Here is an 11,067-nt window from a genome sequence, read left to right as displayed (position 1 = left end):
GCATTTGAACATATGGCTTACTTCTTCTTCATTTTGTTAATTGGCGCATTGTTCACTTCAGAGCGCCTGACTCCACCAATTGAGGATGAGGGGAACACCCTGGAACTGCTGGTGGGAAACGAATGTTAGATGTATGTGCACTTTTTAAATTGATTTCTTCTGGTGATGATGAAAAATATCCTAAACGTGTTGTTTCCACTTGCATCCCTAAACCCAAGCACAATTGACGAGGGGCAGCCCGCCAACTTTATTATTACTAACCGTGGTTCTCAAATTCTTTGTTTTCTCAATTTACAAGCTAAATTCCAAAACAAAAGATTCAAGTTTAGTAGAGTGAACTGTAGAAAACAAACTTTCACAATCATTTTAAGATGCCTTCTGTGCTGTCTTGCTGTTGCTGGTTGAAGTTATTACTCAGTTGAGAGGATATTAGGACTAGGAATTAGGATTTTTTTGTAAAATGTCTGTCTGCCTCTCAATTTAAGGTGTTTCCTTGCTGTGTCTCAGCTGTGCCCAATCTCTAATCTCAACTAATCTCGCTGCTATGAGACAGACATGAAATACACACGTTACCATACTTGACATATGATCTCCTCTGCTTTTGCCCAAAGTCCTGACCCTAAGCCAGAGAGGATGAAGTAGATTTGAAGTAAAGATGAACTTGACAAGGAAGAAGTTGAACCCCTTTGTATGCTTATTGTTTACTAGGAGTTCTCTTTGTTTATCTGCTACCCTCCAAAACTTTGGCCTCTGATCTGCTTTCATCAAAACACGTTGCATGTTCCACCTTCAAACCAAACAATCCCTTTCTAATCCTCTCTGACTTACCCCCACTCTCAATCAAACATCTCTGACTGTCAGCCGTGAGAAAGGTTTGATTGTTCATGATGACAATTTGCATCTTGTTTGTCACGATCGCTTTACATCAGTAATCCACCCTCCAACCCCCCCACAGTTACGCACTGTGGCTGCCACACTTCCCCCGGTTCGGCCTCTGCTTTCCGGGCTTCCTGATCTCGCACTGCCGGCTCTGTCTGCTCTGTCTGCTCATGTGCTGGGGCTCCAGCTGTCAAACTAAGGAGAAGAGGGGGGTGAGGGGGGGTGTTGGGCTTGTTTTGTTTCTGCTGCCAAGCTTCATGTACGGCTAGACACAACGCACGTCACTTTCTGGGGTCTTTTGGAACATAATGTGAAGGATATCATTGAGATTGCTTTCTTTTTAGGACACAACGGGTTTGTGCCTGTCCTTAAAATGATCACACTGGCAGCTCATTTAGGCCTGTATCGCATTCGTCTGCTGGAGGCTCACGAGGTGTCGGGCGCATGTTCTGTCAGGCGTGGTTGAACTAATGGGACGGGCAGTGATGCACTTTCGATAATTGCGAGTTTCGACGTCGCTCTACATTCCTCACCAACCCATCTCGGAGGATACTAGGGCGTTTCACACCGGAGCACATACTCGTGCGTGATTGATCGCTCTGCTTATAATTTCCTAATTTCCAATCCACTGGGGGACTTAACTGGAAGTAGCCATTTTTCCTGAGCACCGACCGGCTTCCTTTTATTTCCGCACAGGGCTAAATGGGGGAGAATCTTCCAGCCCATTAAGCAGACTTTCTATGTCATAAAAGTTTGGTGGCAGAGTCTCTCCCTCCTCTTTCCCACTCTCTCCCTCTCTCAGCCACTGCAGCAGCAGCCGGACGGAAAAGTCTGTTTGATCCGGAGGCAGCAGGTTAATAGAAATCAGCCTGCTCATCAGCAATAGTGGATTGAACTTAACCAGCCACCTCCGCCCTGTCAATTCAGATTTGAAAAAAACCCACTAAAACTCGCCATCATCTCATTTCCCTCTGTCAGGTAATCAGTATTTCCTTTTAATCCTTTTCAGGGGTAAAATTTCAATGACCCATCTCCGGTTCCTGAGGTGGGGCGGGAACCTCTAAAAACACCGAAAATAATGTGCTGATGTAGAGATTTTAGACAATCACATTAAGCAGCAGTTTATTCTAAATTAAAATCAGACACATGAAGATTCACAGTGCGACAAAATCATGGCAATGACATTTGTAAAACATGTAGGCCATTAATGAACACAAATAGTTGCCCCCCTATTGATGACGTGGTTTTTGCAGCAAAACGGCAGTAGCACCATTATGAGATGGGTATTGATGGTCAGAGCCTTTTCATGCGACATCCCATTTTGCCTCCTCGTGGCAATGAGTGTTGAGGGAATTTGGCTTGGCAACATGATTGATTTTTTTTTTGTAAATCTTCTATATGTATGGAAGCCCCTCAATCATTAAAATGAATTAACATCAAAGCTGTAATAATATAAAAAATTGAAGTTGTGGGTTTGTTTTATGTGTTTTACTGGCCACCAGTCTGTTGTGAGTGTGCAATCAGCTTAGCTTAGCATAAAGGGGGGGGGGGCAGCTAGCCTGACGTCACATGTTTATTGCTGAGCTTTGGAACAGCCAGGCTAGGTGTTACCCCGTTCTTTTAGTCTTTATGCTAAGCTTCCTCGTCTCCCTGGTTCAGGCTTTCTTCCTAAACGTACAGACAACACAACAAAATGAATAAGCGTATGTCAAATGACTTCCTCACGGTGTATTCAATGCGATGTAATTCAGGCGGTTTTCACCGTGTATGGGGCCTTTCCTGCTCGTCACTGGTTTCTGACTACTCATTGGAGATATACCACAGTCTTTGTAACCGATGTTTACAGGCAATGTTGTTGAAAGGTGCAGAGAACCATTTGCAAAAGTTGTCACATTCCTTTTTGTGCCCACGTCTCCTGTGCTTCTTTGAGGACTTTTCAATCACGCTTTGTGAACTTGGCTCTGAATTTAAGCACCTTTTTCCCTCAGTACCAGTTCAGTCTTCTGTTTGTCTGTCTTTCTTGGGGATTCAACACAAAATTAGATGCTGCTCATTTGCATGTCCCAGAATCTGACTTTGTGCCACAAAGTCCTGGGATTCGGGAACATCTTTTTGTTGTTTGCCGCGACAGGGAATCATTAGACCTGCGTCAAGTGTGAGGGGAGAACCTTATCTGCGGTGTCAGTTAATCTGAGACCTCCATGCTCTCGAACTGGCCAATCAATCGCTGAGAAATCATCAAGTTTGTCAGCCGCTATTATCAGCCTCTAACTTGGTTTAATGTGTAAAGCTTGAATAAAAAGAGGATGCGATGAAAGCACATTTTCTGACCTTAACACCATTAACTCATACATTGAGAATAAATAGAGAGATGGTTTTACGATGGGAAATCAGGTGTTGATTGCAAACTTACGTTAGCTGCTGATTGAGAAACTTCAATTAACAGACTAAAGCATCTCCATACGCAGTCCGGTTTGGGAACTTCAAATCAAATCAATTAAATCATGGTTTAATCATTCATTATTAGGGATTAAGAAGAGATGCAACTCCACTGTATCCCATTCCAATACTGGGAAAACATGAGTGACCAAGTGGGTTGAAAATATCTAGAGAGGGTTTGGAATGAAGCCAAAAATCAAAAGTAGAGCCTAAGAGTATGAGATTTTTCTTTTTATTGTTGAGGGTGTTGTTCAAACTGAAGCAAATTTGGCCCAAAGAGAAGAGGAAACTTGTTGCATGATAACAGAACTTCCTTAAGCTGTTGGCATTTCTGTTGTTCAAATTAAGTTAAAAAAACATGAACTCGCTTGTTTTCTTCACTTCTGTTGAGAACTAGCTATGCTTACAAGAGGAAAAATGCCCCCGAAGAGCGATTGCTGAGGATGTTACGCTGGAACGCTGGACACACAGCTGAAATGTAGAGGAGAAAGCTGCAGCGTCATAATGGCGACTGTGGTTCGGTGGCAGAATGAGCCGTCCTTCAATCAGTTGATTGGTAGATTGATCTCCTGCTCCGCTAGCCCATGTCGGTGTGCTTTTGGGAAAGGTACTCAAAGAGATCATGTGTCAAACTTAAGGGGAGGATATTGAATATGTGTTTTCATTAGCTTAGAGGGGTATCTAGTTTTTGCAATCTGCCACAAGCCACTAGATGCCAATACGACAATATCCACTGTCCCTTTAAGACTCGTTACCACAAATTGCTTCCAAAGCTGCACCTACGGTGTGTGAATGTTGGATAGTCCTGATGGGCAGGTGGCCGTTTGCATGGTAACCCGGGCTGGGCCTCAGGTGCCAGTGGCTGAAGGACATGCTTTTAGTGGTCGAGAGACTGGAAAAAAACCATACAAGTACAAGTCCATTTACCATAGCCGTAGCAACCTTGCTTGCCTTGCAATGCATGCTGGAACACACGGGCACAACTCTGCAAGCACCTTGCAGGATTTATTACTTCAATTGAATAAATTTACCATCAACACTGTTGGAAAATTACATATTAAAAATCACTGTCACGGCAAACAGCAGGAATTTCACATCATCACACTTAACAGTGTTAGCTCCTCCTGTGCTACAAAATACATACATGCTGCTAGAAGTGTGCCACCACGTCTAAGACAGTAGCTTCTGGCGAGCAGAAGGGGTTTATGGACAGGCGTAATAAAAACACACGGGGGGGAATGATACAAATAATTTATTAAAAAGACACAAAATGATAAAATTGTTCCAGAGCACATGACATCAAGCACAGCCGCAAACCTCTGCTGCACTATGTACATGATCCTTAAAACTCTTGCTGTTTTTTCCTGCCATATTTTGAGAAACAAACAACGTGAATTGCAAATCACATTGTCTCAAAATCTAAACTCTTAACAACTAAAATAGCAACTTCGGAAGGACTTTTCTTCAGTTTCTTGCAGCATCCACAAAAGTCCATGAGATAAGAAATAAAAGAAGCTTATAGTTTATGCATTTTTTAATCAACAATCACCCAGACAAACGCAAAAGGCTCAATACCTTGGTAAATGTTCTCAGTGTTTTCTGGGTCAACGTTTAACCCCAAAGCAATTGCCACTATCTGTTGTTTAGAATAATTGAGAGTTAAATAGCATTTTTTGGAATTATTAAAGCTCTGAATAATGCCAGCCTGGAAAAAAAAAGAAAAACCTTCCCGCATCTGCAATGTACATTGTTAAATATGTGTGTGTGTGTGTTTGCATGTGTGTGTGTTTGTATGAGAGAGTGACACGCTGTAGGGTACCAGACAGGAACACCAGGTGCTGATAAGCAGAGAACTGTGATTCTTCCAGAAGCTTCTCCAAACAAGAAGTCGCAGCAGATGCTTGGGATGACAGAGCAATGTGAGCGGTGACAGACTGCGGCGCGCGTGAAGGCCTAGCGCGTGAATACAGCGACATACACGAGCACCAATAGACGAGCGGAGTATTCAGAAGATGTAGGACTAAAGAAAGAAAGATTTTACTAAATGTAAAAATATGTTTTTTTTTAATTTTTTAAAATTGAATCATCAATTGAAATTGATTAAAAAAGGATGTTCCAGACGTTATACCTCTGGACAGAGGATGCCCCCTACTTCTTCATCCGCTGTCTTTTTGGACCAGAGATATCCGAATAACAATTGCAGACAGGAACTTTTCTGGCTTCCTAAACTGTGATATTTTTATTCTTTCTCTTTTTTTCAAGTTCTCCAAAAACCAAATACCTGTCGAAAACTTTCAAGTTGAAAAAGACAAACGCCATCAATGATGTTATACTACTCTCTAGTGGTCACATGACAGCATTGCAGCTGTTACACCTTTCTCCTTTTGTTTCCCAAATGATACCCTTCTGCTGAAAAAACAGACCTATTTCCATCCGTGGGAAAATACCACTAATATTCAACAAATAAAACAAATAATGAGAATCTTCTATGCTTGTTTCCCCGGCCCATTATCATGTCCTAATAGCTTGCTCAATAGTCCAGTGCGTTATGCGGGTTCACTGCTCAACCAACACACACACACCATTAGCTCGAGCAAACGTGGCCTCGCAGTGCCACACAAAGGGCCCCACAAAGGACACCTTGTTTGTATCACATTAGCTCTTTGATGTGGCATTGCATATCATATCAACAGCTGCAATTTATCAAACTATTTCTATGCTGATTTGCTCCACTGCCAGCAACCACCACAGCGCCCTGCAGCAGCAGCACCGCCATCACCACCACCACCCGTCTCCGACTCCTTTCCTCTGTTCCTCCATGAGAGGCTGCAGCAGCAAATAAATTAAACATGTGTCATTGAGCATGCCAAATGGCTTGCAACACATAATCATCTAAATAATTATGAGGCTGCCATTAAAGAGAGCTAGATGGATGACACATGAGGCGTTATGGAGAAACTGGAGGTAATGGTGCAGGATTTGATATGGGAGAAAGGGTAGATGGTGGTGTTGGGGGAGGGGGGTTATATATATATTTATGAAAAAGGAAATACAGTTTTCCTTCACTCAGTCTTCTCTTCTTGCTGTAGAAAATAACCAGACTCAAAGTGCTGAGGGACAATGGGGTGATTAGCCCAATCAGAAGAAGCATTGAAGGATTGTGGGTAGGATATGGCATGGCTCACAGCCGACTTTTTGTCCTCCCACATTTCATTAATCAGCAACCTGAGGCCCCACGGAATCAGTTCAGCAGGTTGGCAGCTCGCTCATTTGTTCCCGTGAGGCAATCAGAGAGGAAAATAAATCAGTTCGCAACCTTTATGCAGTTACCTGACATTATAAACCATCTCTTTGTGTTCCCTTTTTTACTTTTCTCATCTTATTTTTTCCTCTTGTTCTCCACTGTGATTTGCTGCTGAAAATACACGTTCCTGCCACCATATGTGACCTCTATTAACCCCAAGAGAAGGGTTTTTTTGTGCCTATTGATAAAAGATGAAGAATATAGTCTTTAATAATAAGTGATGCTTATTTTTTATTTCTCCGAGTGGTAAAATAAACACGTGCAGCATTCATCATCAGCTGTATAACAGAGTCTGCCACCAAGCGTCTCCACGTACACTATTTTAATGAGCCTCATGCATCAGCCTAAATGATGCAGCACGTCATAGGACATGCACAGCGAGCCCAATGATATTCTGTTCATTGAGGATATTGTTCACGGCTCCCCACTTTTTACACGCCATTACCTCACAGAGTCTGTCCACTGTGTACTTTACATGATTCCACTTTAATGTGGAATACAGAAATAAACTGTAATCTAAACGGGAGAATATGAGACACTCAAATAAGGTGTGCAAATCACTGCAAGGGTTACAGAGATGCTAACAGGCCTTTGTGTAGGGGGCAATACTTGTTTTTTATTAGCAGTATAATTGTGTTGGCTAAAGCTTTCCAATTGCATGTTGCAAATTACAGTTTGATTATTTTCCACTTATGGGGTACCATTTGAAGTATAAACATTAAAATAGAAGGGGTGAAGCGGTAAGGTGTAGCAGGGCCAAAGAGATTGGTTCCTTTAATTCACAAATGCCTTTTCCAATCACAAATTAAATACAATAATGCACAGTTTACAAATAAACACACTGTCAGTCAGATGTTTCTGCCATTCGGGTGGGATTCCAAAGTGGGACGGGTCTAAATCCTTTTATAGACAGCTCTTTACCAACCTGATATCATTTCAAATGTCTGTCAACATTGCATTGTTTCTACTTTTACAATCGGAATACTTTTATGTGCGTGTGATCACCAAAGCCGAACTGGCCACATCTTGGTGGCACACCTTTGCTTCAGTGGTTATAGTGACATTAGAATAAGCCTTTCACATACTTTTTAAATAATTGAATACCGTGGAACGGTTATGTAATTTTGGGGCAAACTGTTGCATTCATTTGGCGGTCAAAAGATGAAACGTAAGCTGCTTCGTTTGTGCTGTCGTCTCACGAGATAGTAAACAATGCACCAGACAACATAAACAGGCAACTAGGAAGTAAACCTAATATTGCATGTTCAATGTTCTAATAAATCACAATAGTTTATCATTTATACTATTAACATGCTTCCATTTTTCAATTGATGAGCTGTTTTTGACTTTACAATTCATTTCCATCAACTATGCGGTTCAGCCATGAGGCAGCAGTTCATCTCCTGGGACGAAGACAATTTGAGCTCCCTCCCTTTAGGACACAACATCTGCTGAAACTTATCCCAACCTGAAATGACCAATCTGAGTGTCAACCTCCAGCCAATAAGCAAACAATCAATGTGAGCCTGTATTGCACAAACCTGCTCAAATAGGGACCTGATTCCCCCTAGGACACTGCTGGCAACCGAGCAATGCAATAATGAATGAGACTTTTGGTGTAAAATTGTAAGCAGGAAATGTAATTTGACCGAGATGAGGTACACCTTCAAGGGACTGAGGACCGTTCGGATTTGAGATGCTGTCAGGAGGGACCTCTGCTGGCAGGGAAAGGTTAATGCTTATTCATCCTTGTGGGCTTCTCTCCTGGCACATCATGTGTAAGCACCGGATGTTTGGCATGTCTCTGTGTTGGCGTGATTCACTTTTGTTCAGCTTTCTTACAGAATAATGGAGGCTGGTCTTTTTCCTGTGCTCTGGGGTTGTTCATGTTGATCAGGCAGTCCACCACTTTGGTTCAGACTGAAGTATAGTTAACAACCTTTGAGTCACTGCCATGAAAATTAAATGCAATCGAGACATTGATGGTCCCAAGAAGAATTTAAGTAATATCTGACTTTTATCAAGTGCCAAAGTGAGGCAACATGAACATTAGCGGTTAAGTCTTAAATATCTCAAGTATTGAATGGATTGTCATTTAGCACAGACTCATCAAGTTAAACATTTTCTTCAGTCATTTATGACCAAATACAACAAAACATGGCCACATGTGGATCAACACATGCTTACACCTGTTACACCTAGAAAGCTAAGCCTGCATTCTGACTCCGGTGTCCCATTTGCACGTCTCAACGCACCATTACGTCTCACCATGCAAGAGCCACGGATCATCCGACCGGTCTCTTCGCATCCAGTGTCAGTTTCATGGCACGCTAGGATGAGGTTAACACAGTGGATCAGGCAGAGACAAAAGGCTTGGCTTCCTGTGGGGGCCATGGGTCTATGTAAGGTTACAGGTGTGAAAACTGCGTTGGTGGTGGCTCTGTGGACTGTTTACATGAGAAATAATACTGGGGTTTCTCACACTCTTGTGAGAGTGGGGTTTAATCATAAGCTTCCCTTAATGCTGTAATGGATGTTTGCATATAATCCTGTTGACATGCATGCATGCGTCGCTTCGGCATAAAGCTCAATAACAAATTACTTTGTGACATGTACTAGAACAAAAAAACTTGGATGACTTACTCTCACGAGGCTGATGGCACAATTTAGCAGATAGATCTTTATTGTTGTGTGAAAGAGGAAGTTGGGAGGCCAAACAACATTTTAAATTGACAGGCATAGATGAAATGCAGAGCGAAGGCGCTCGAGTTTTCAGCTGCCAGTGTCAACTGAAGTCACCTGCAAAGCCACCCCATAGAGGGAAACCTTATAATTGCTGCGAGGGAGGGTCTAACAAACATAAAAGGAAGCAATTCCCTCTCCTGGAAGAGATGAAAATAGATGTAAAATTACCAAGCAAGAGTGAAGTTCCCTTTATGGATAATTGAGAACTTTACAATCTTTTAGTCTTCATCAGCAAATATAATTGAATGTTTGACACAAATGAATTAGATATAGACATAGATATTCAAGCTGAATGACAAAGCCAGATATAATCAAAGCATGCAGTACGGACTGTTTGCAGCTCTTTAAATAAAGAAGGGATGACAGAAATATAGCATTCCTGTGTTTATAGATTCACTCCATACTTAAATATTCTCTGTTGGTCACATTAGAGGAATATCTGTTTCATATCTGGAACATTCATTTGTCTGAATGAATAACAAGGACACATGTACATGAGTGACATGCTGGATCAGCACCTTGGAGAGTGCCACCCACTGTGACAAAAACATATGCAAATATCACAGGCACCATTCACCTTAAATGTAGGCTAATGTGGGTTACAAGCTTTATTTAACTCACAAAAGCAAGTGGATTTGTTTTATTCTGCTGTAGTACTATAGCGCATATAGTCGGTTTGTAAAGTCTGCTGACTTTCATATAATATAATTATGTTTGGTGTACCAAACTCTAAATATATATATATACAAATACAATGTGAACACGATAATGAACAGCTGCCAAACAGAAATTTCAACAAAAGCTCTTTAGTGGAAATGTCTGAAATCAAAACAGAAAACAGAACAAGTGCCCTCTGGTGGAATGTAGCTTTTTTAAATGAATTTTCATTCTGGTTTAAGTGTTCCAAACACCAAGCCCTGTGTTAATATAGTCACACGGTAAGGTGTATGTATGAATGTGAATCAACAGAGTAAACTTTCATGGCAGAAAATGCGATCAATAGCTAAAATAAACAGTTAAACAGTAAAATTATGCAAACAATAGGATGTTTTTCTAAAGTTGTTTCTTAACAATATCCGAATATCTGCTCTTTGATCAGTTTATTGTAGCTTTCCATCATGCCTTTTGTCTTGCAGTGAGTGGAGAGCAAAGTCCATTTTTGATTAACTTCAGGTCCATTCTGCAGCTGCTATTACTGAGTTTGATGCAGTATGCATTTAATTTGCACATACAACTATCTCATAACATGGCACCTTTAATGCTCTTCCAGAGAAAGGGGAGGGATTTGTATCGCTGTGATGGACTGTGTGGCTAGAATACGGATGAACAATTGCCATAATATGTGAATGTCATGCCCACACACTCACAGACAGACGACAGACAGACACACAGAAAAATCCTTGATTCATAGAAAGATTTAGCTTTATAGATAGATCAAAATATATCCTATCTCATGTCATTACAATGAATTTCAAATATGCAGGAACTGTGTTTAAGATGAAGGATAATAGTTTACATTTAATGAATGTTACTGATACAAAGAAGTCCTGAATTGAAAGAATGACGATGAAGATACTTAATAGATTTTTACTCATACATAATACTATGTAAAGGCAAAAACTCTAGTTCAGTTTCTAGAAAGTTTTTTTTTTATTGATTTAGACACCCAAGTTAAATGACTTAGAGGTTGTAATTTCTTC

Source organism: Pungitius pungitius, chromosome 19 (assembly GCF_949316345.1).
Source record: "Pungitius pungitius chromosome 19, fPunPun2.1, whole genome shotgun sequence".
NCBI classification, from domain to species: Eukaryota; Metazoa; Chordata; class Actinopteri; order Perciformes; family Gasterosteidae; genus Pungitius; species Pungitius pungitius.
Note: the sequence above shows the minus strand (reverse complement) of the source record.